The sequence below is a fragment of the Balaenoptera borealis genome (assembly GCF_965194805.1).
Source record: "Balaenoptera borealis genome assembly, chromosome: 21".
NCBI classification, from domain to species: Eukaryota; Metazoa; Chordata; class Mammalia; order Artiodactyla; family Balaenopteridae; genus Balaenoptera; species Balaenoptera borealis.
Genome location: NC_138880.1, coordinates 1,398,451 through 1,422,337, shown reverse-complemented (window position 1 = coordinate 1,422,337; position 23,887 = coordinate 1,398,451). Strand labels below are relative to the sequence as shown.

General features: G+C 42.4%; 1 long non-coding RNA gene across 1 annotated transcript; it reads left to right on the top strand.

Moving 5' to 3' along the window:
* The first annotated feature begins 6 nt into the window (after positions 1 to 6).
* LOC309619603 lies at positions 7 to 23,551 on the top strand. The gene is made up of 3 exons (XR_014239079.1): positions 7 to 55; positions 22,169 to 22,237; positions 23,197 to 23,551. It is a non-coding gene; the product is annotated as an uncharacterized lncRNA (long non-coding RNA).
* The last annotated feature ends 336 nt before the right edge of the window (positions 23,552 to 23,887 follow it).

Genomic DNA, 23,887 nt, shown 5'->3' with positions numbered 1-23,887 from the left:
AGGTGTGGAGACTTTGAGGTTTCCAAAAAGCGTTTGCTGACTGATTCAAGCAAAAGTGAGACATGGTTGCATCAACGCATTTTTTTTTTTAATATTTAATTGCGGGGGAGCGGGCGGCGGGCGGCGGCGGTGGTGGCGGACGCTACGCCGGGCGCTGCGCCGGGAGGGGGCTGCGGCCCGGCGGGGGCGCCCGGCCGCGCGCCCCGCGCCCCCGGCCAGCCGTATTCCCGGGGAAAGTTTGTGGGGAGTTGCTGTGGGGGTGAAGCGCCTGCCTCTCCAGGAGGAGCCGCCGCCGCCACTGCCGCCGGCGCGGCGGAGCCGGGGCTGGTGGCGCTGTGGTGCCGCCGACTCGGAGGAGGGTCAGAGCGGCCACCGGCGGCGGCGGCGCGGCTCGGCTCCGGCCAGGCGGGCGGGTGGCCGGGCGGGCGTCCGCGCTCCCCGGCCGGCCCGGGCCCCGGCCGCGGCCCCCGGCTGTCAGCGGGCGGGGACCGCGCCGCCGCTCCCCCGCCAGGCGTGGGGCGCCCAGCGCGGACCCCGGGGTTTGTTTACGTCCGGGCGGATGCCCGGGGGCCACCCGCAGACCCCGCAGCCGCCCCGCTCTTTTGTGTGCCTGCAGGAGCGGCGCGGAACCGGTCCCTCCACGGCCGGGGACCCCCGTAGGGGCGCTTGGGGAAACGTGCTGGGGGCGGCGGGCGCCGCGCACGCGGAGCCCGGGTGTCGGGTGTCCCGGGGGCGCGGGTACGGGCGCCGGAGGAGGACTGCAACTTTCCCCGAACGCAGGGCCGGGGGCGCTTGCTCCCCGGCGCCTGTCCGGGCGGCCCTCTCCCCGCGCCCAGGAGCTCCCGCGGACCCCAGTAAACACCCCCCCCCCCCCCCGCTTCTCTCTGATCCTCTTCTCCGAGGCCCTGTCCTCCCAGCAGGGTCCGCGGGGGGCAATGGACCGCACGTCGGGTCCGCTTCGAAATGCCTACTCTGATCGGGTTCTCGAAAGCAAAGCCTCGGGGGCCTCGCTGGACTGTGGTGTGCCGGGCCGTGGTCCACGCGCCGAGCCCCGGGCGCCGAGGGGGCATCGTGCTGGGGCTCCACATCGGGCGCCCGAGCCGCAGCCGTGCCCAGGGGGCGCGTTCCTGCCTGCCAACCCCCACCCAGGGGAGCGGCGCGCCCTCGGGGTCCGCCCGGGACCTGCCAGCTCCGCGCTCGCGGCGCCTGGATGGCCCCGGGACTCTGCCAGGTGGATGTTGTGCGTAGCCGGAGCCAAGTTGAAGTCGCATCAGCGCTTCCTAGAGACTTTTGCCATCCTGATGGTTTTAAAGTGGCACTTCAGCGTTGTGATTTTTCTCTGATCACCGAACTAAAACCCCCAACAAATGGAAGGCGTTAGCATTCTTCATTCCAGAGAAGACCACAGTTTGATAATCTCGAGAAGCTCATCAGGAGACCTCCTGGGACCAGATTAAAGGAACCAAGAGAAGCTCATTAGGAGAAGGCCCCCTGAGGCCAGATTAAAGGAGTGCGGGCCCTGCCCACACCGTAATCTTTATCAGCAACCCGCCCTTGAACGATTGCTATAAAACTCCTCACCAAATCCTCCCGGTTTAGGGACACACAGTTTTGAGGGGCACGAGCCCGCTGTGTGACTCTTTGCCTGGCAGAGCAATAAAGCTATTCTTTTCTACTTCACCCAGGAAAAAAAAAAATAATAATAATAATATTTAATTGCAGTGGTTGATTTTTTTATTAATTAATTTTTTAAAATTTAATGTTATATATTTATACATTTATATTTATATATTTATATGTAATATATTTATATTTAATTAATTTTATATAATTTAATTTTTAATTAATTAATTAATTAATTTTTGGCTGTGTTGGGTCTTCGTCTCTGTGCGAGGGCTTTCTCTGGTTGTGGCAAGTGGGGGGCCACTCTTCATCGCGCTGCGCGGGCCTCTCAGCGTCCCGGCCTCTCTTGTTGCGGAGCACGGGCTCCAGACTCAACGCATTTTAAAAGTAGTAAACCTCCAGATAAGTGTCTGTGCTCGCCCCGGCCAGGAGAGAGCGTGCCCTCCGTGAGGGACACGTGAAAGGCTGAGTGAACGTCTACCTGTGGTCTGTTACCTGGTGCACGGGTGTGTGAATTTCTGCGGAGAGCTCTCAATTTCTGTAGTTTCTGCTGACTTGACAGGGTGGTTGGCAAATGGTGACGTGTTCCATGCGTTCAGGACATGATCGTGGTTACTAATAATCACTTTGTTCTCTCTGTGCATGTCTGTGTCCTAATATTTTCTTTTTATAAGGACCCCAGTCATATTGGACTAGAGCCCGCTCATTTGACCTCGGTTACCTATTTAAGGGCCTTATCTCCAAATACAGTCATATTACGAGGTATTGGGGGTTAAGACTTCCACATACTAACTTGAGCAGGACACAATTCAGCTGATAATAGAAGGTAAGGGTAATTTAAGCAAGTGAGTATTTTTTAAAGTGAGTTGCTTAAAGATATGAATTGACTCAAGAACAACAAGAAGAAATTACATAACACTGTACATTATACAAAGGTATTAAATTAATCATCATAACATCCTGTGAGATCCTCATGAAATCAGACTAAACAAGATTAAGCAACTTATCCAGAGTTGTATAGTTAGTACTTTCCAGAATTTAAACCAGGTATTTTCCCAGTTCCATTCTACGTTATATTTTCATTTCATTACTTGAAATGAATTTTTTTTTAAACATCCTTATTGAAGTATAATTGCTTTACAATGGTGTGTTAGTTTCTGCTTTATAACAAACTGAATCAGTTATACATATACATATGTTCCCATATCTCTTCCCTCTTGCATCTCCCTCCCTCCCACCCTCCCCATCCCACCCCTCTAGGTGGTCACAAAGCACCGAGCTGATCTCCCTGTGCTATGCGGCTGCTTCCCCCTAGCTATCTATTTTACATTTGGTAGTGTATATATGTCCATGCCACTCTCTCACCCTGTCACATCTCACCCCTCCCCCTCCCCATATCCTCAAGTCCATTCTCTAGTAGGTCTGTGTTTTTATTCCCGTCTTGCCACTAGGTTCTTCATGGCCTTTTTTTTTTTCCCTTAGATTCCATATATATGTGTTAGCATACTGTATTTGTTTTTCTCTTTCTGACTTACTTCACTCTGTGTGACAGACTCTAACTCCATCCACCTCATTACAAATACCTCCATTTCATTTCTTTTTATGGCTGAGTAATATTCCATTGTATATATGTGCCACATCTGCTTTATCCATTCATCCGATGATGGACACTTAGGTTACTTCCATGTCCTGGCTATTGCAAATAGAGCTGCAATGAACATTTTGGTACATGACTCTTTTTGAACTATGGTTTTCTCAGGGTATAGGCCCAGTAGTGGGATTCCTGGGTCGTATGGTAGTTCTATTTGTAGATTTTTAAGGAACCTCCATACTGTTCTCCATAGTGGCTGTATCAATTTACATTCCCACCAACAGTGCAAAAGTGTTCCCTTTCCTCCACACCCTCTCCAGCATTTATTGTTTGTAGATTTTTTGATGATGGCCATTCTGACCGGTATGAGATGATATCTCATTGTAGTTTTGATTTGCATTTCTCTAATGATTAATGATGTATGAGCATTCTTTCATGTGTCTGTTGGCAATCTGTATATCTTGTTTGGAGAAATGTCTGTTTAGGTCTTCTGCCCATTTTTGGATTGGGTTGTTTGTTTTTTTGTTATTGAGCTGCATGAGCTGCTTATAAATCTTGGAGATTAATCCTTTGTCAGTTGCTTCATTTGCAAATATTTTCTCCCATTCTGAGGGTTGTCTTTTGGTCTTGTTTATGGTTTCCTTTGCTGTGCAAAAGCTTTTAAGTTTCATTAGGTCCCATTTGTTTATTTGTGTTTTTATTTCCATTTCTCTAGGGGCTGGGTCAAAAACGGTCTTGCTGTGATTTATGTCATAGAGTGTTCTGCCTGTGTTTTCCTCTAAGGGTTTGATAGTGTCTGGCCTTACATTTAGGTCTTTAATCCATTTTGAGTTTATTTTTGTGTATGGTGTCAGGGAGTGTTCTAATTTCATACTTTTACGTGTACCTCTCCAATTTTCCCAGCACCACTTATTGAAGAGGCTGTCTTTTCTCCACTGTATATGCTTGCCTCCTTTATCAAAGAGAAGGTGACCATATGTGTGTGGGTTTATCTCTGGGCTTTCTATCCTGTTCCATTGATCAATATTTCTGTTTTTGTGCCAGTACCAAACTGTCTTGATTACTGTAGCTTTGTACTATAGTCTGAAGTCAGGGAGCCTGATTCCTCCAGCTCCATTTTTCGTTCTCAAGATTGCTTTGGCTATTCGGGGTCTTTTGTGTCTCCATACAAATTGTGAAATTTTTTGTTCTAGTTCTGTGAAAAATGCCAGTGGTCGTTTGATAGGGATTGCATTGAATCTGTAGATTGCTTTGGGTAGTAGAGTCATTTTCACAATGTTGATTCTTCCAATCCAAGAACATGGTATATCTCTCCATCTATTTGTATCATCTTTAATTTCATTCAACAGTGTCCTATAATTTTCTGCATACAGGTCTTTTGTCTCCTTAGGTAGGTTTATTCCTAGATATTTTATTCTTTTTGTTGCAATGGTAAATGGGAGTGTTTTCTTAATTTCACTTTCAGATTTTTCATCATTAGTATATAGGAATGCAAGAGATTTCTGTGCATTAATTTTGTATCCTGCTACTTTACCAAATTCATTGATTAGCTCTAGTAGTTTTCTGGTAGCATCTTTAGGATTCTCTATGTATAGTATCATGTCATCTGCAAACAATGACAGCTTTACTTCTTCTTTTCCGATTTGGATTCCTTTTATTTCTTTTTCTTCTCTGATTGCTGTGGCTAACACTTCCAAAACTATGTTGAATAATAGTGGTGAGAGTGGGCAACCTTGTCTTGTTCCTGATCTTAGTGGAAATAGTTTCAGTTTTTCACCATTGAGGACAATGTTGGCTGTGGGTTTGTCATATATGGCCTTTATTATGTTGAGGAAAGTTCCCTCTATGCCTACTTTCTGCAGGGCTTTTATCATAAATGGGTGTTGAATTTTGTCGAAAGCTTTCTCTGCATCTATTGAGATGATCATATGGTTTTTCTCCTTCAATTTGTTAATATGGTGGTGTATCACATTGATTGATTTGCATATATTGAAGAATCCTTGCATTCCTGGGATAAACCCCACTTGATCATGGTGTATGATCCTTTTAATATGCTGTTGGATTCTGTTTGCTTGTATTTTGTTGAGGATTTTTGCATCTATGTTCATCATTGATAATTGGCCTGTAGTTTTCTTTCTTTGTGACATCTTTGTCTGGTTTTGGTATCAGGGTGATGGTGGCCTCGTAGAATGAGTTTGGGAGTGTTCCTCCCTCTGCAATATTTTGGAAGAGTTTGAGAAGGATAGGTGTTAGCTCTTCTCTAAATGTTTGATAGAATTCACCTGTGAAGCCATCTGGTCCTGGGCTTTTGTTTGTTGGAAGGTTTTTAATCACAGTTTCAATTTCAGTGCTTGTGATTGGTCTGTTCATATTTTCTATTTCTTCCTGGTTCAGTCTCGGCAGGTTGTGCATTTCTAAGAATCTGTCCATTTCTTCCAGGTTGTCCATTTTATTGGCATTGAGTTGCTTGTAGTAATCTCTCATGATCATTTGTATTTCTGCAGTGTCAGTGGTTACTTCTCCTTTTTCATTTCTAATTCTATTGATTTGAGTCTTCTCCTTTTTTCTCTTGATGAGTCTGGCTAATGGTTTATCAATTTTGTTTATCTTCTCAAAGAACCAGCTTTTAGTTTCATTGATCTTTGCTATTGTTTCCTTCATTTCTTTTTCATTTATTTCTGATCTGATCTTTATGATTTCTTTCCTTCTGCTAGCTTTGGGGTTTTTTTGTTCTTCTTTCTCTAATTGCTTCAGGTGCAAGGTTAGGTTGTTTATTCGAGATGTTTCCTGTTTCTTGAGGTAGGCTTTATTGCTATAAACTTCCCTCTTAGAACTGCTTTTGCTGCATCCCATAGGTTTTGGGTCATCGTGTCTCCATTGTCATTTGTTTCTAGGTATTTTTTGATTTCCCCTTTGATTTCTTCAGTGATCACTTCGTTATTAAGTAATGTATTGTGTAGCCTCCATGTGTTTGTATTTTTTACAGATCTTTTCCTGTAATTGATATCTAGTCTCATAGCGTTGTGGTCGGAAAAGATACTTGATACGATTTCAATTTTCTTAAATTTACCAAGGCTTGATTTGTGACCCAAGATATGATGTATCCTGGAGAATGTTCCATGAGCACTTGAGAAAAATGTGTATTCTGTTGTTTTTGGGTGGAATGTCCTATACATATGCGTTAAGTCCATCTTGTTTAATGTATCATTTAAAGCTTGTGTTTCCTTATTTATTTTCATTTTGGATGATCTGTCCATTGGTGAAAGTGGGGTGTTAAAGTCCCCTACTATGATTGTGTTACTGTCGATTTCCCCTCTTATGGCTGTTAGTATTTGCCTTACGTATTGAGGTGCTCCTATGTTGGGTGCATAAATATTTACAATTGTTATACCTTCCTCTTGGATCGATCCCTTGATGATTATATAGTGTCCTTCTTTGTCTCTTGTAATAGTCTTTATTTTAAAGTCTATTTTGTCTGATATGAGAATTGCTACTCCAGCTTTCTTTTGAATTCCATTTGCATGGAATATCCTTTTCCATCCCCTCACTTTCAGTCTGTATGTGTCTCTAGGTCTGAAGTGGGTCTCTTGTAGACAGCATATATATGGGCCTTGTTTTTGTATCCATTCAGCCAGTCTGTGTCTTTTGGTGGGAGCATTTAATCCATTTACATTTAAGGTAATTATCGATATGTATCTTCCTATTCCCATTTTCTTAAATGTTTTGGGTTTGTTATTGTAGGTGTTTTCCTTCTCTTGTGTTTCTTGCCTAGAGAAGTTCCTTTAGCATTTGTTGTAAAGCTGGTTTGGTGGTGCTGAACTCTCTCAGCTTTTGCTTGTCTGTAAAGGTTTTAATTTCTCCATCAAATCTGAATGAGATCCTTGCTGGGTAGATTAATCTTGGTTGTAGGTTTTTCTCCTTCATCACTTTAAGTATATCCTGCCACTCCCTTCTGGCTTGCAGAGTTTCTGCTGAAAGATCAGCTGTTAACCTTATGGGGATTCCCTTGTGTGTTATTTGTTGTTTTTCCCTTGCTGCTTTTAACATGTTTTCCTTATATTTAATTTTTGACAGTTTGATTAATATGTGTCTTGGCGTGTTTCTCCTTGGATTTATCCTGTATGGGACTCTCTGTGCTTCCAGGACTTGATTAACAATGTCCTTTCCCATATTAGGGAAGTTTTCAACTATAATCTCTTCAAATATTTTCTCAGTCCCTTTCTTTTTCTCTTCTTCTTCTGGGACCCCTATAATTCGAATGTTGGTGCGTTTAATGTTGTCCCAGAGGTCTCTGAGACTGTCCTCAGTTCTTTTCATTCATTTTTCTTTATCGTGCTCTGCAGTAGTTATTTCCACCATTTTATCTTCCAGGTCACTTATCCGTTCTTCTGCCTCAGTTATTCTGCTATTGATCCCATCTAGAGTATTTTTAATTTCATTTATTGTGTTTTTCATCGTTGCTTGGTTCCTCTTTAGTTCTTCTACGTCCTTGTTAAATGTTTCTTGCATTTTGTCTATTCTATTTCCAAGATTTTGGATCATCCTTACTATCATTATTCTGAATTCTTTTTCAGGTAGACTACCTATTTCCTCTTCATTTGTTAGGCCTGGTGTGTTTTGACCCTGCTCCTTCAACTGCTGTGTGTTTTTCTGTCGTCTCATTTTGCTTATCTTAACTGTGTTTGGGGTCTCCTTTTCACAGGCTGCAGGTTTGTAGTTCCCGTTGTTTTTGGTATCTGTCCCCAGTGGCTAAGGTTGGTTCAGTGGGTTGTGTAGGCTTCCTGGTGGAGGGAACTAGTGCCTGTGTTCTGGTGGATGAGGCTGGATCTTGTCTTTCTGGTGGGCACGTCCACGTCAGGTGGTGTGTTATGGGGTGTCTCTGGCCTTATTATGATTTTAGGCAGCCTCTCTGCTAATGGATGGGGCTGTGTTCCTGTCTTGCTAGTTGTTTGGCATAGGGTGTCCAGCACTGTAGCTTGCTGGTCGTGGAGTGAAGCTGGGTCTTGATGTTGAGATGGAGATCTCTGAGAGATTTTCGCCGTTTGGTATTACGTGGAGCTGGGAGGTCTCTTGTGGACCAGTGTCTTGAAGTTGGCTCTCCCACCTCAAAGGCACAGCCCTGATGCCTGGCTGGAGCACCAAGAGCCTTTCATCCACACGGCTCAGAGTAAAAGAGAGAAAAAATAGAAAGAAAGAGGATAAAATATAGTGAAGTAAAATAAAGCTATTATAAAGCAAAGCTATACAGACAAAATCTCACCCAGAAGCATATACATATACACTCACAAAAAAAGGAAAAGGGGGAAAATTAATATATCCTGCTCCCAAAGTCCACCTCCTGAATTTGGGATGATTCGTTGTCTATTCAGGTATTCAACAGATGCAGGCACATCAAGTTGTTTGTGGAGTTTTAATCTGCTGCTTCTGAGGCTGCTGGGAGAGATTTCCCTTTCTCTTCTTTGTTCACACAGCTCCCGGGGTTCAGCTGTGGATTTGGACCTGCCTCTGTGTGTAGGTCGCCTGAGGGCGTCTGTTCCCCGCCCAGACAGAACGGGGTTAAAGGAGCAGCTGCTTCGGGGGCTCTGGCTCACTTAGGCCGGAGGGAGGGAGGGGTACTGATGCGGGGCGAGCCTGTGGCGGCAGAGGCCGGCGTGACGTTGCAGCAGCCTGAGGCGCGCGGTGCGTTCTCCCAGGGAAGTTGTCCCCGGATCACGGGAGCCTGGCTGTGGCGGGCTGCACCAGCTCCCGGGAGGGGCGGTGTGGAGAGTGACCTGTGCTTGCACACAGGCTTTTTGGTGGCGGCAGCAGCAGCCTTAGCAGGCTTTTTTGTGGCGGCAGCAGCAGCCTTAGTGTCTCATGCCCGTCTTTGGGGCCCGCGCTGATCGCCGCGGCTCACGTTCGTCTCTGGAGTTCGTTTAGGTGGCGCTCTGAATCCCCTTTCCTTGTGCGCCGCGAAACAAAGAGGGAAGAAAAAGTCTCTTGCCTCTTCGGCAGCTGCAGACTTTTTCCCAGACTCCCTCCCAGCCAGCTGTGGTGCGCTAACCCCTTCAGGCTGTGTTCACGCCACCAACCCCAGTCCTCTCCCTGGATCCGACCGAAGCCCGAGCCTCAGCTCCCAGCCCCCACCCACCCCAGGCGGGTGAGCAGACAAGCCTCTCGGGCTGGTGAGTGCTGGTCGGCACCGATCCTCTGTGCTGGAATCTCTCTGCTTTTCCCTCTGCGCCCCTGTTGCTGTGGGGTCCGCGCTGATAGCCGCGGCTCACGCCCGTCTCTGGAGCTCATTTAGGCGGCGCTCTGAATCCCCTCTCCTCGCGCACCAGGAAACAAAGAGGGAAGAAAAAGTCTCTTGCCTCTTCGGCAGCTGCAGGCTTTTTCCCGGACTCCCTCCCGGCTAGCTGTGGTCCACTAACCCCTTCAGGCTGTGTTCACGCCGCCAACCCCAGTCCTCTCCCTGCGATCCGACCGAAGCCTGAGCCTCAGCTCCCAGCCCCCGCCCGCCCCGGCAGGTGAGCAGACAAGCCTCTCGGGCTGGTGAGTGCTGCTCGGCGCCGAGCCTCTGTGCGGGAGTCTCTCCGCTTTGCCCTCCGCACCCCTGTGGCTGCGCTCTCCTCCGTGGCTCTGAAGCTTCCCCCCTCTGCCACCCGCAATCTCCGCCCGCGAAGGGGCTTCCTAGTGCGTGGAAACCTTTCCTCCTTCACGGCTCCCTCCCACTGGTGCAGGTCCCGTCCCTATTCTTTTGTCTCTGTTATTTCTTTTTTCTTTTGCCCTACCCAAGTACGTGGGGAGTTTCTTGCCTTTTGGGAGGTCTGAGGTCTTCTGCCAGCATTCAGGTGGGTGTTCTGTAGGAGCAGTTCCACGTGTAGATGTATTTCTAATGTGTCTGTGGGAAGGAAGGTGATCTCCGTGTCTTACTCTTCCGCCATCTTCTCTGAAATGAATTTTGAGTCTTCATTTTGCTTAGTTTCTGAAGTTCTATGGGGATAGAATGGAGTTGGATATTTTCAGTGACATTCACACATGGGGAAGGCAATTGAGTCCAGAAGCTTCCACGATGTTTCCATGGAGAACGGTAACAACAGAACCAGAAACACCGTTATCCTTTTGGTTCAGTCATCTTTCGTAACACACTACAAGAATTAATTTTAATGAAGCCCAGTGTTTTCCAAACTTTCACCAATGGGCTCTGTAGGGTCCTCTAATAATATCTAAGAGACTCATTAGTTTCACATTCCAAGCCACTTCAGACCAGGAATTCTGATTGTTCTTTGTGAGAAAATCAAGTGACAATCATAGCTCGTACTTTAGGATGGTTTCTTCAGGGCCCAGGCAAAACCTAATACACAGTAATAATCATTGTTAATTGCATCTTTGACAATGATTAATTGGGTATCAAAAAGGTGTAGAAATTAGGAGAAATTATGATCAAAGAGAAACATAGGCCACAGATGTTTAATTAATGCTCAATTATTTATGAGTTTAACTTTGGTTAAGCTAATTTTCCTTCTTCTAGACAATTTTCAATTCATCTCTACAAAGAGACCAGAATAATCACCTTCCAATACAAGATTTATTGTGTTCCTTTAATTAAGAGCCTACAGTGACTTGTACATTCTCTCCACAAAGTTTTGCTATGAGAGAAAAGGAGCCATTATATTTTGTCTTGAATTAGATATGCCACCATACTTGACTTAGCTCATCTTACTGGAAGCACTTTGAGGGCAGATCCTACAGTCCTGTCGTACATCCTCTACAGCATCAAGCCAAGGGAATCACACATAGTTACAGCTGGAAAAACACTTGTTCTGGGTTGATATGTTTAGCCTTTACCACCAAGACTTTATCACCAAGACCTACCTTTACAGTCTCTAAACAGAAGACCTTCTTGCCTTCCGTTTTCATATTGACTAGGAATGTCAAGGGAAGAACTGAGAAGTAGCCATAGTCGGCTAGCAGCCAGCCCAGATAAATCATCTGTGGAGATATTGTTTCTTTCAAAAGATATAAACATAAGAGGAAGTCCTAGAGTTTGTCACAATTGTGCCTAATAAAATTCCATGAAAACCTAGAAATCCAGATGCAGATCAGTAACATATTGGTTAAATAAGCTGTTCTGTTCATGCAATGGACAAGTGTACAGACATTAAGAAGAACGAGATACTCTTTTCTATGAGATTCTCTTTTCACTGAACTCGTCAGTGCTGCAAAGACAATGTTACATGATAGTTTTTCTTTAACATTATATCAGGCATCTTCATCTTGTCCTGTATTTATTGCCAGTGTTACTAAAGGTTATCATTTACCTCTTTCTCTTTTAGATATATAATTTCTTCTTACTGTGGAAGCATTCATCAATCCCTATTTTACTATTTCTTTTAAATTAGAAATGAATATTGAATTTTATAAAATGTCTTTGGGGGATATTTCAACTGATTGTATAGTTTTGTTCTCTTTTGACCTTGTTATATGGTAAATTATATTTGGTTATTTTATATTATGCCATTTATTATATATGGTATTATGTTTACTAATTACATTTATGATATTAGAATTACATTATAATTAAGGTAGCATTTTGTTTCAGATAGACAAAGCAACCAGTGGAATAGGAAGCATCTTAAAATTAGATGCAAGAGCATAAGGGATATGAGATTAAAATAAAATTGACATTTTTGGATCAGTAGCCAAACTTATTCAACAAAAGTGGGAAAATATGGCTATCAATAAATTCTAGATAGAGCAACTAGTTAAAAGTAAAAACATCATGAAACTGTAAAGGTATCAGAAACCTGGGAGACTTGAAATAAGTTATTCATGAGGAACACCTTTCTAAGATACAAAGAAAAAAGGATACATTTAATTATATAAGAATTAAAATTTTCCTCATGGCAAAATGCACTACAAAGGTCAGAAAACAAGCAAAAGAAATTGGGAAATATATTTAGAAGTAGATATGCTGTCTTTACAACTTTTGAGAGAAGCACATGTTTCTTTTTCCTTTAACCTGTTATGTGGGTATTAACCTATAATGTAAGTGCATGGTTCCTTTCCTTTAACCTGTAACGTGAGATTTCATCTGTATGGTAAGTGCATGGTTCCTTTCCTTTCCTTTCATCTGTAATGTGAGTGTCAACATGGGGCACTGTTTCCAAGCACAGACTTTGGATGTTCCTGTACTGGTCCCATCACTGACCATCCACAAAAACTTGCAAATGTTGCTTTACTTTCCTGGGGGTTAGAGTCTTAGCTAAGAAATGGAAGCAAAATAGAACTTTCCCCCAGGGATAATAGAAGGTTTAAAGGAGTAAATATGTAAATGACTTAGGACAGTGCCTAGTACAAGAGAGATCAATAGAAGTACTTATCAATTTTTTATTTTTTTTAATTTTTTTATTATTTTTTTAATCAATTTTTTAAAGAGAAAGATGAAAGAAATAAAATGTGATTTCAATCTATTGATATATATTCTTGACATTAAACTACCTTTTCATTCATTGGATGACCTAACTTGCTCATGCTTTTTCTTACTCTAGTGAACCTGGGTAGCTAATATCATAGCTTAAAATGTTTGCCTTTATATTTACCAGTAAATTTGACCTGTAAATTTCTTTTTCCTTACAGTCCTAATCTATTTTCAGTATTAGGATTATATAGACTTCCTAAGATGAATAAAGGAGGATTCTTCCTTTGCTACTCTCTAGAAGTTTTTCTTTATTAATACTGATGTTATCTGTTTAATAGAAGTTTGATAGAATTCCCCACCCAAACGTTCTGGGTGGGTCTGGTATTTTCTTGGTGAAAGATTGTAAACTATTGACTTAATTCCTTTACTGGTGAAAGAACTCCAGCTATATATTTCCTCTTGTGTCAGTTTTGGTAAACTTTAGGAGCTAGGAAATTGTCCACTTTACATAAATGTTCAAATTTACTGGCATTTCATATATTCTCTGTTTGTACTCTCTGCTGTAACATTGTCCTGATTCTTTCTGTGTATTATTTACTTACATTTTTGTTTTGCTTAATCAAAGTGTGTTTTTAAAATCTTTTCAAAGAGTATTCTTTTGACTTACTAAATCACCTCAATTTTATACTTTTTTCTGTTTTATTAAGTTCTGCTCATATCTTTATTATCTATTTTTTCTGTGTTCTCAGGGTTTATTGTTCTGCTCTTCTGATGTCAATTAAAACACTTGGTTATTAATTTTAATAAATCTTTTTAGTTATAAATAGTTGCACTTTTTGAAGATGCCAGCTTAGTTGTAAGTATCTAAGGGTCAGCACCTTCACATTGTTGCTGGCCTAAGCCTTAGTGCACCCTATAGCAATGTATATATTGACATTTTTTCCCCTCGACTTTCTGTGTTTTGCTACTTCTCACTTTTCTTTGGAGAGAAGCCCTCTGAAATATCCTTTAGTTATTTTCCAGCCAATAAGTCTTTAAAATATGTGTATTTTTTTTAAAGATAAATCTACTTATATAATTAGGCAGAAAATCTGATTTGCCGTATTTTTAAAAACAGCATAATTTCACTCTTCTCCATGATTAATCTGCTGTTTTACACAACCTTTCAGTTTTTAGCTTTATCAATGACATGTACTTTAGAAATTTTTTAAAGAGCCTACCCACTCTTTTAAAACATCCTGTTCCTTGTTTCAGTTCTAGTTTTATGTCTATTTTCTGCCTTGCACCTGATAATTCCAACATTCAATGGATGGCCTTGGGAATCTAATTCTGGTATTGATTGTTTTTGCTGATTCTCTCCCATTGTAGCTGATTTCTTCATTATTGTGTAAATTTAGATCATGAGCTCATGTTTAGCTAAACTTTATCTGTGGGAACGCTATAGGCCTGGGTTGAAGGTCTACCTCTCCAGAGAGTGTTTAGTTCTGTGTTTGGAATACCACCCATCTGGGAGCATTTTAAGGTAACTTCTTACCTTCTTTGCAAGACCGCAAATAAATTTGCAACCCAAACACTGTGAACACAGATCTGGGGTTCAGAATTCTCAAAATTTCCTACCCAGAGCAGAGGCCAAGAGAATTTGGTCTTAGTCTCCCTTTGCCAGCAGATATTTTTTTCACTGGCACACTCTTTCATTAGAGGTGAACCTAGGGATAGATAGGTTTAGTTCTAACTTCCCATCTAGGAGGGATGGAGTCTTATCTCCTGCCTCCCATGTGGTCATGGCCATTTTAACAACAAGTCTCTGTGTCAGGTCAGGTGTGTCATTAAACTATGGCCTGTATTCCAAATCCAGACAGCTGCCTATTTTTTATGGCCTATGAGCTATGAATAATGTTCACATTTTAAGTGGTAATATTTTAAATGGTTACATAAGTACCTAAATAATACCCTCAATTTTGCCTCTTTGGTCCACAGAGCCTAAAATTTTTGCTATTTCGCTTCATAAAAACAGGATTGCCAGCTTCTGTTCTAAGCTATCAAGATCTTCAGTCCACTCTTAATATAGCTATAACTCTCACACATGTACCCCCCTTCTTTCAGGGGTCCTGGAAATTCCTACTGCACACTTCAAAAATCAGACATGCACTTAAAAATAAGTTGTTTCCATTTCACCTAGCATACCAAACTCTTTTCTTTTAGGAGAGTTTTTCAAGTAATCTTGCCCACCATGTTCTTCAGAGCCTCATTAATAATGGCAAAACTTAAAACAACTTAACATTCAACAAATGGGAATTGTTCATAACAATTATAGAAGCACATACAGTAGAAAACTATAAACTGTTCTTGAAACGGTGAGACATAACTAGTTTTATTCTTCGACAACTATGTTTATTTAGGTCTCTTTTGTTTAAATAAGTATATTTCTGTGTATGTATGTATGTAATCATGTATTTATATACACATACATTATTTACATGATATATTTATATAAATATGTGAAATACGTACCTATACACATACCTTTGATTTATATTTGTCTACATACACAGGAATATAATTATATATATCATATTTATATACATTGGACTGAAAAGTGGTAGTATACATATATATTGTGTATAAATGTGTGTATATGTGCATGTGTAGAAAAACAGGTTGAGAGATATGTAAGCATGATTTAGACAGGGTTCAAGATTTTAAAAGTAGTTATGTGTAGGTAGTGAGATTATGGCCCATTTGATTTAAAATATTGCATATTTTTACATCAATTGTTATGAACAGATTCCTACATAAATAAAATTATAAATAGTTATACATACTTGTATGTGTAGTGTATAATTAAAATATATATACTTTTATATAAGTATTATATTTATATTATATAATAATACACTTGTCTTATAATAATACATTATGTATTATGTTATATAGAATACATTAAATATAATGTATTATATCAGATAATAATGATATATTTCTATATTATGATATAATTGTTTTATAATCAATCTTACATGATATAGCATATTAATACTGTGAACATATTAAACATATAAATACATTGCATTAGTCATATAGCTTGTGTATAATATATGCTATGCAAAAATACATGTTAATATAATACATAATTGTTATACATTCATATAAACAGTAATATATTACATTTATACACCAATATAATATTTAATATTGGTATATGTATATTAAATATATGCATAGCTAATGCTCTTTAAAGCCATCTGCTACAAGAAGTAGAATGAGACCAGGAGTATGGCCAAAGCAAATTCTAAAAATATTAGATTATTTATATTCACTTATATGTCATTTTCCTGGAATCTGCATCTGCCTGTTACAGAGCACACACAGCAAAATCCCGATAAAGTGCCCAGGAGGACATGGGATCCTTTATTTACTGGGACCTCAAAGGAAACATAGTGCTATTCAGTCCCCCATCAAAGAGCTAAGAGCAAATTTTGAAGCACCCAGTAAAAGCCAATTCAAACAAAAAACCTTTTCCACTTCAACTTGAAAAAGTTAAGTTCCCAAGAGACCCCCTACATCAACCACCGAAGCTCATTTGGCAATAAAAACAACATTCAGCGAACAACAAGAAATCTAAAACAATAGTTGTTTTAACAAAAAAAAAAATCCAGCAGCTAATCAGTGTCTTTCCTGTTTGAAAGAAGGCAGTGGGAAGTGGACAGAAGACCTGATAGGAAAGATAAAAAGAAGAAGAAAAGGAAAATAAAAGTTTCCAGTTTGACAATCAAGCTGTCTTCTGCATCCATTTCATCCCAAGACCACCAAGCCAGTGTGGAGGCTTTTTCCTCCTTTCCTTTTCGTGAGACTGGTCACAAACTTGCCAGGACACGGTGAGCAAAGGGAGGGAACAGGAACGAGGAGCTGTGTGCCCAGGGCTTGGGACCTCGGGGCTGGAATACACAACACAAACACAGGATGTGACTTCTGAGCTGCTGCAGAGGCCGGGGTACTGGGGGAGGGGAGCCCTCCTCACGTCCTGGGCCAGCGGCAGGGCCAGATCAGGGGACAGGAAGTGACCAGCAACTTCCCAGGGAGAGAGCAGAGCAGTGGGGGGCTGAGGCTCTGAGCCATCCCGGGAAGGGAGGCTGCCCCCATTTTCCAGACCGTATGGGAGGAAAGCCTACCCCTCGCTGGCAGCTCAGTGATAAAGGTGAAGACTTGTCTGCAAATAGACCGTGGGCTAGAAGGCTTGCAGGAGGGAAGCAGGGGTCTTGGCAGTGCGTGCTCTTCTGCAGGGAGCCCTGTGTGTGCAAATGTCCTAACGAGAGTCTCTGAGTCCATCTCGACCGGCACCTTAAGGACAGTTAGACCTTCGTCTCCTTGCGAGACGAAGTGATCTTGAAGCGGAAGGTCACAGGCCACACGAGATGCCGGCTCTGTTGCCTTTGGGCCCCTCCCAGAACCCTGACTCCAGTGCAACCAAAGCAGTGCTTTGAATGGTTCTCATGGGGCGGGGCACGCCAGGTAACGCCAGGTATGTGTCCTGCGCTCCATATCCCTCCACTGGTAGAGGTTTGGGTTTGGGGAGGTTTTTTTTTTTTTTAACAAAGAGAGATGTATCTAAATTAAGAGCTGCACTATTCACAATAGCCCAGACATGGAAGCAACCTACGTGTCCTTCGACAGAGGAATGGATAAGGAAGATGTGATACATGTATACACTAGAATATTACTCAGCCATAAAAAAGAATGAAATAATGTCATTTGCAGCAAATTGGAGGGACCTAGAGATGATCATACTAAGTGAAGTCAGTCAGAGAAAGACAAATGTCATATGATATCACTTATATGTGGAATCTAAAATATGATACAAATGAACTTATTTATAAAACAGAAACAGACCCACACACATAGAAATCAAACTTATAGTTACCAAAGGAGAAAGGAGGTGAGGGATAAATTAGGGGATTGGTATTAGCAGATACAAACTACTATATATAAAATAAGCAAGGTCCTACTGTATAGCACAGGGAACTATATTCAATAACCTGTAATAAACCATAATGGAAAAGACTGATAATATATATATATATATATATATATATATATATATATATATATATATATATATATATATATATACATACACACACACACAACACACACATGTAACCGAATCACTTTGCTGTACACCTGAAACTAACACAACATTGTAAATCAACTATACTTCAATTTAAAAAATAAAATAAATTAAGGGCTGCCAATGGAGACTTCTCCTTCCCCAGCTCTTACGGGAATTGCTCTTGAAAAAGACTCAGAATGGATTTACTTATTGAGCACCTATGCATGTGAAACACCATGCCAAGCATCATGAGAAGGATACAGAAATGAAGATGATTTTGGTGATGCTTGTAATCTGGTAAAGGAGACAAACATACATAAATCACCAGCATCAGGCAGACAACAGTCACACAAGACCATGGAAGATAAAAAGGGACTTTTTCCTCCTGGGAGGATGGAGCACGTTGGCACGGACTTGGCAGTCAGAGGAGCGTAGGGCCGTAGCTGTGGGAGAGGCTTTCCATCAGGACCCAAGCTGGGAGGAGGGGAACAGTAGGAAACTGACTACTTGGGTGTGGTTAGAATTGGCCTTGGATGGAGGGTGTGGTAGGTGGGGAGAGAGACAGAGAGTAGCTTCGGGTAACAGGCTGAGGTTTGGACTCAGTTCTCTGTGAAAGCAGGAGCAGCAAATGTTTTGTTTTTTTTTGGTTATAGAAGAATTATTTTATTCAGTGATATTCAAGACATTATTAGGTCATGGCCTTATATTCACAGTTTCAAGTTGGACATAATTCAGAAATAATGATTAACATTTGGAAATTAGCCATTAGTTATGGATTCAGAGGAAAAAAGCTTTTGCTGAGTGAGTCATAAAGGATGCTAATCACATTAAAAACAAATTTAGTAAATAGTATCAGTCAACCATGCAAATAGATGAAAAATATTTACCAGCCCACGAAATGTTTTACCAGTCCTTCTGTTTTAGTGACATCCCAAATGTAGCGAACGTTTTTTAAAATGGGAGCAAGGCTGTCTGGATGGAGTCAGCACAGAGCGGGGAGGCCCACCGGGAGCCATTGCGAGAGTCCAGGAGGGAGGGGGGGGGGCTTGAGCCGTGGGGAGGGGATCCTCGGGGTCCTAGTTACCCCGCATCCTTCTCAGCGGAGCCTCAGGGAGCCAAGCGTGTCCAGGTGGAGATAGAGCAGCTCCGTCCATACTGAGCGGAACACTGGCCACAGTGCATCCAAGGACACACGTGGGTGGTCCTGTGTTATATGTTTCTCTGGATTTGTGCTACAACCTGCGGTCTGCAGTCACAACCCTTTCTTCTAGATGCTTTAGTGAAGGGGGAGAGAAAGACCAGAGAATAAGCCAGACCCATGTTTGGGGGTGGCAGGGAGCCGGCAACACTCTACAAGCCCAGTTGAACGGGGATGCAGGCTGAGCGTTTTAGATTTGACGAAGGTTTATTATGTGCTGTGCTGGCAATGTGCTGTGCCTCCACCCCCAGATCTGCCCTGTTACATGCCCAGGGGGCTCCCTTGTTGTCTGCTCTAGAGTTGGGCTTGACCTGCTTCGAAGGAGTCGGACTTCAAACACCTGCTCACACGCTGTACCAAGTGGCATCACTCACTGTCTTCTGGGAACAATAAATTCTTGTCAGTGTGCCAGCTGCTTCCTGCCAGGGCCCTGACAAAGGTACTATGCATCCTCTGTACCTACTATTAATCCTCACAGCCCTGGGAGGCAGTCTTTCCATTTCGTAGATACGGAAAGTGAGGCACAGGAGAGGCTACCGGACCAGACCTGGCCTGGGGGCCGCCAGGAGCAGCGCTGTCTGGACGCACAGAAGACGGGGTGGCTCTGGCGCCACCCGTCCCCTCCGCCCGGGCGACTGGGGAGACTCCTCCTTGGGAGGCGTGAAATGGGAAGGTCCTGGTGACCTTGGCCACGGCAGGGAGGACAGATTCCTCGGACCTACAGCCAAGCTTGCCTGAGTGAAAAATAAACTTCTACGCGTCCGCCGAGAGATGGGTTAGCTCAGGACCCATCCTGAGCAACACGCTTCTCTAAGTCACTTAACCAGTGAACGGCAGGACCAGGATACAGGCAGGATACGGACAGGATGCGGGAACTAATTAGGAGGAAGAAAAAACCCCACACGGTGCTCTGTCAGTTGAAACCAGGGCCCGGGGCATTTTCTCTTGCTCACTTTTTCCACAGCTGTTCTGCTGTTACTAACATCACTACCCATAACATTAGGAACTTAAGTTTCTCGAGTGCTCCACGCTTGCCAAGAAATGTGTTGAAGGCTTTACCTTATCTCATCTGGTCCTCCGCTGAGATGTGCACTGTTATTATCTATGTTTCTCATTTCAGGGAGCTGAGCTCAGAGAGGTTAAGTAATTTTCCAAGTTCACATGGGTGGTAAGCGTCAGCACTAGGGTTTTAACTCAGAGTGTGTGACATTACTTTCTACTGCGTCCCAAGACCAAGGCCAATGCCAACAAGGAAAGGAGGTGTGAAAATGCAAACACACAGAGACACACATCGAACCACTTAGGATGGAAGGGAGCAGATCCAAAGAACTCTGAATGTTGAAAACATTCCCCCAAGGTCCTGCCACAGTATCTGATCATGTGCTCGCACCAGCCAAGATGAAGACGTTTTCCATCAGTGGTTTTGAGCTGCTCTGAAGAACCCCATTGCTGCTCCTACACTTGACACAGTTTCTGTTTTGCTGGGCCAATGGGTCAGGTTTGAGGAACTAACTTGTTTTAGCTTGCTCACTACGGTAGCCACCTAAGCCCAGGCAACCACAGGGTCTTAGTCCTGGTGGGACAATCACACCCCAGCAATTGCAAGTGCCACCGTGCAAACCATTCTTCTGGGAGACAATTAAATTTAGCTACGAGTGGGCCTGCCCTGGTTAGCATCCAGTATCCAGGGACCCATCCCACACACATGTGACATTAACCACATCGCCCAACACACCTCATCCTCTTACTTAGCAATATCATTTTTCCTCTACGATCCTGTTTATTTCTTTATCTGTCTTCCATTTGGCCCATATAATTACACTATGCTAGCAAGGAATTCATGTTAGCAGAGCAAGGATGTATCCTTTTTTAAATGAAATTATATAAGATTAAGTTCCCTAGGGACTCCCCTGGTGGTTCAGTGGTAAAGAATCCACCGTACAATGCAGGGGGCGCGGGTTCGATCCCTGGTCAGGGAACTGGGATCCCACATGCTGCGGGGCAGCTTAGCCCCGGCACCTCAACTAGAGAGCTCAAGTGCCGTAAACTACAGAGCCCACGTGCCCTGGACCCCCCGAGCCACAAGTGCAGATCCCATGCGTCCTGGAGCCTGCGTGCCACAACTAGAGAGAAGCCCAGGCGCCACAACAAAGATCTTGTGCGCCGCAACTAAGACCCGATGCAGCCAAAAATAAAAATAAAATAAATAAATAATAAATAAATCTTTAAAAAAAAAAAAGATTAAGTTCCCTAAATAGAGTGCAGCCTAATTTAGGCATTCCCCTGTCCCCATGTCTGGGTTGGCAGCCCAATCCAAGATATAAGCAACATTCACATATCTAGGTACACTGACTTCTAGGCTTTTCTTTGGGGTAGGGGAGGGAGGCTCTGGCTCTGGTACTATTTCTTTTCCTACTAATGGGTTTTGTTTTGTTTATTTCCTGAGGGAAAAGGGATTCTGAATATGGAAGGAAACTTCCTTTTCCAACATTATGGTGGAGTAGGTATCCTCTAAAAACAATACTAAATAAAACAACTAAAAATATTGAATGCAATAATTTTTCAATTTTTCTTTTAAATATATAAATGTACCTTTAAAAAAGTTTTTGCCTATTTTTCTTTCACTTTTATTGAGATATAATTGACATACAACACTGTTTAAAGTGTACAGCATAATGATTTGATTTATATGTGTTGTATATTAATTACCAAATAAGTTTAGCTAACATCCATTTCCTCATATATTTACCAAAAAAAAGAGCAAAAACTTTTTTTTTTTTCTTGTGATGAGGACTCAGGATTTACTCTCTTAACAAGCTCCAAATATAACATATAACAGTGTTAATTATATTAACCGTGTTGTACACGACATCCCTGGTACTTGTTTATCTTATAACTGGGAGTTTGTGCCTTCTGACGCCCTTACCCCAGTTCTACTCCCTCTCCCCAACCTCCTGCCTCTGGTGACTGCAAATCATCTCTTTTTCTGAGTTTTGCTTTGTTTTTGTTTTCATTTTAGATCCCACATATAGGTGAGATCATACAGTATCTGTACTTTTGTCTGACTTATTTCACTGAGCATCATGCCTTCAAGGTCCATCCATGTTATTACAAATGGCAGGATTTCCTTCTTTTTTTAAGGCTGAATAGTATTCCATTGTTTAAATACCACATTTTCTTTACCCATTCATCTGTCAAGAGACACTTTGATTGTTTCCATGTCTTGACTATTATAAATAATCCTGCAAGTGACTGCACTTTCAAGAAAGCAGGGGAAATTCGCAGGAGTCAAAATGAAGAGATACCAGGAAACCAGAGGTAAGCGGGTTCTGGCAGCTTCTATACAAAGACCCCAGGAAGGAGTTTTCCAGTCTCAGTTTCCAAGAGCCGTGGGTTTGAGTGGCTTCATGGAGTAAGGGTCCGTGCAGGGTGGGAAGTTGGAGATAAGACCCCTTACATATATACGCCACCGTCAGCACAAAGGTGGCCTGAACAACTCTGCACCAGCAAAGCCACGACAGAGAAACTCATCTGCTTTGACCTTGACTCTAGATGTGGGAAAAAAGTACCCTGAAAGCGTATAACCACGGCTTTCCCTCACGTGGGTTTGAGGAATGAATTTGAATCACCTGGGCTGTCCAGAAATCTCAGGGCTGAGAACTTTTAACTTTCAGTGGTCTTGGGTTGAGGGCACCTGGTGGAATTAAAGGTAAAACCTTTTTGGAGGTCGGCACGCTCAGCCAAAGCTTCGTATGATTCCACAAATACAGCTCGGAAGTAAGACATGAGCTCATAGCCCCAGTTACAAAACATAGGAGGAAACAAGCCTCTGAGGAAGAGTCAGAAGGACCAGCAACGAAAGGTCAGATGCTCAGGGCATCAGATACTGGCATATCCCCTAGAGAATCTAAAGTGGGCACTTCACAGGGTTTAAAGAAATAAAAGAGGGACCAAAAACAGATGCAAGAAATACAATACTGCCAAACAGACCAGACAGATTTGAAAGAAGAAACATAGCACTTTTAAAAATCATGATAATAATGGAAATTAAAACTCAGTGGATAGGTTAAAAGGTAGCTCAGACATAGCTGGAAGAATTGGAAGATTCTTCTGCAAAAGACTGTATAATCTTTTCCTGGGCCTGGAAACGTCAGTCTTCTTTTTTAAAAAATTTATTTGTTATTGAAGTATAGTTGAATTACAATGTGTGTAAATTACTGCTGTACAGCAAAGTGACTCAGTTATATATGTATATACAGTCTTCTGTCTTTGTGTAGGTCCAGGCCATAAGCATCCAACCTGATCTGTCTCCTCTTGGGGCTGGAGTCCTAGAGTGGCCTGATGTCACGTGGGACAGAGGGATGCTCAGTCCTTCCGTCAGAGTCAGAACAACTCCTAACCTGGAATCCCCACTGACCACTCAGTGCTTGTAGGTCACAGCAAAGTGAGGAAGGAAGGCTCGGACTTTTAAATGCAAGTTTCCTTTTGTAAAGCTACTGAGAATGAAGGTTTTCAGAAGCCATCCGCACAATTTTCTGCTTATGCAGGAGATGATATTTTCTCCCTAACTGTGCAAAGTCAGTTGTATCTTTGGGGATTTACCTTATTAATAAATAAACAGCTGAAACTTGATGTGTGCAACTGTTTAATGATGAAATCTGCTCAAGGATATGAGTGTGTGTGTGTGTGTAAAATTTTTAAATAAGACTTTACTGTGCTTTATTAAGATACTTAATTTTGTTGTAAACATGAGACAGAAAGAATTATGAACAGAAAAATACCCAAAGATCTTCCCCAGAATGCAGCTCAGAGAGACAAAGAAATGAAAAGTATGTAAGAGAAAGAAAGAAACATGATAAAGGACAGAATGAGAGGGTTTAAACCTCAATGAATTGGAATGCCATAAAAAGAAAAAGAATGATCAACATTAAGAGGCAAGAACTGTTCCCGAGCTGATGAAGGACGGTG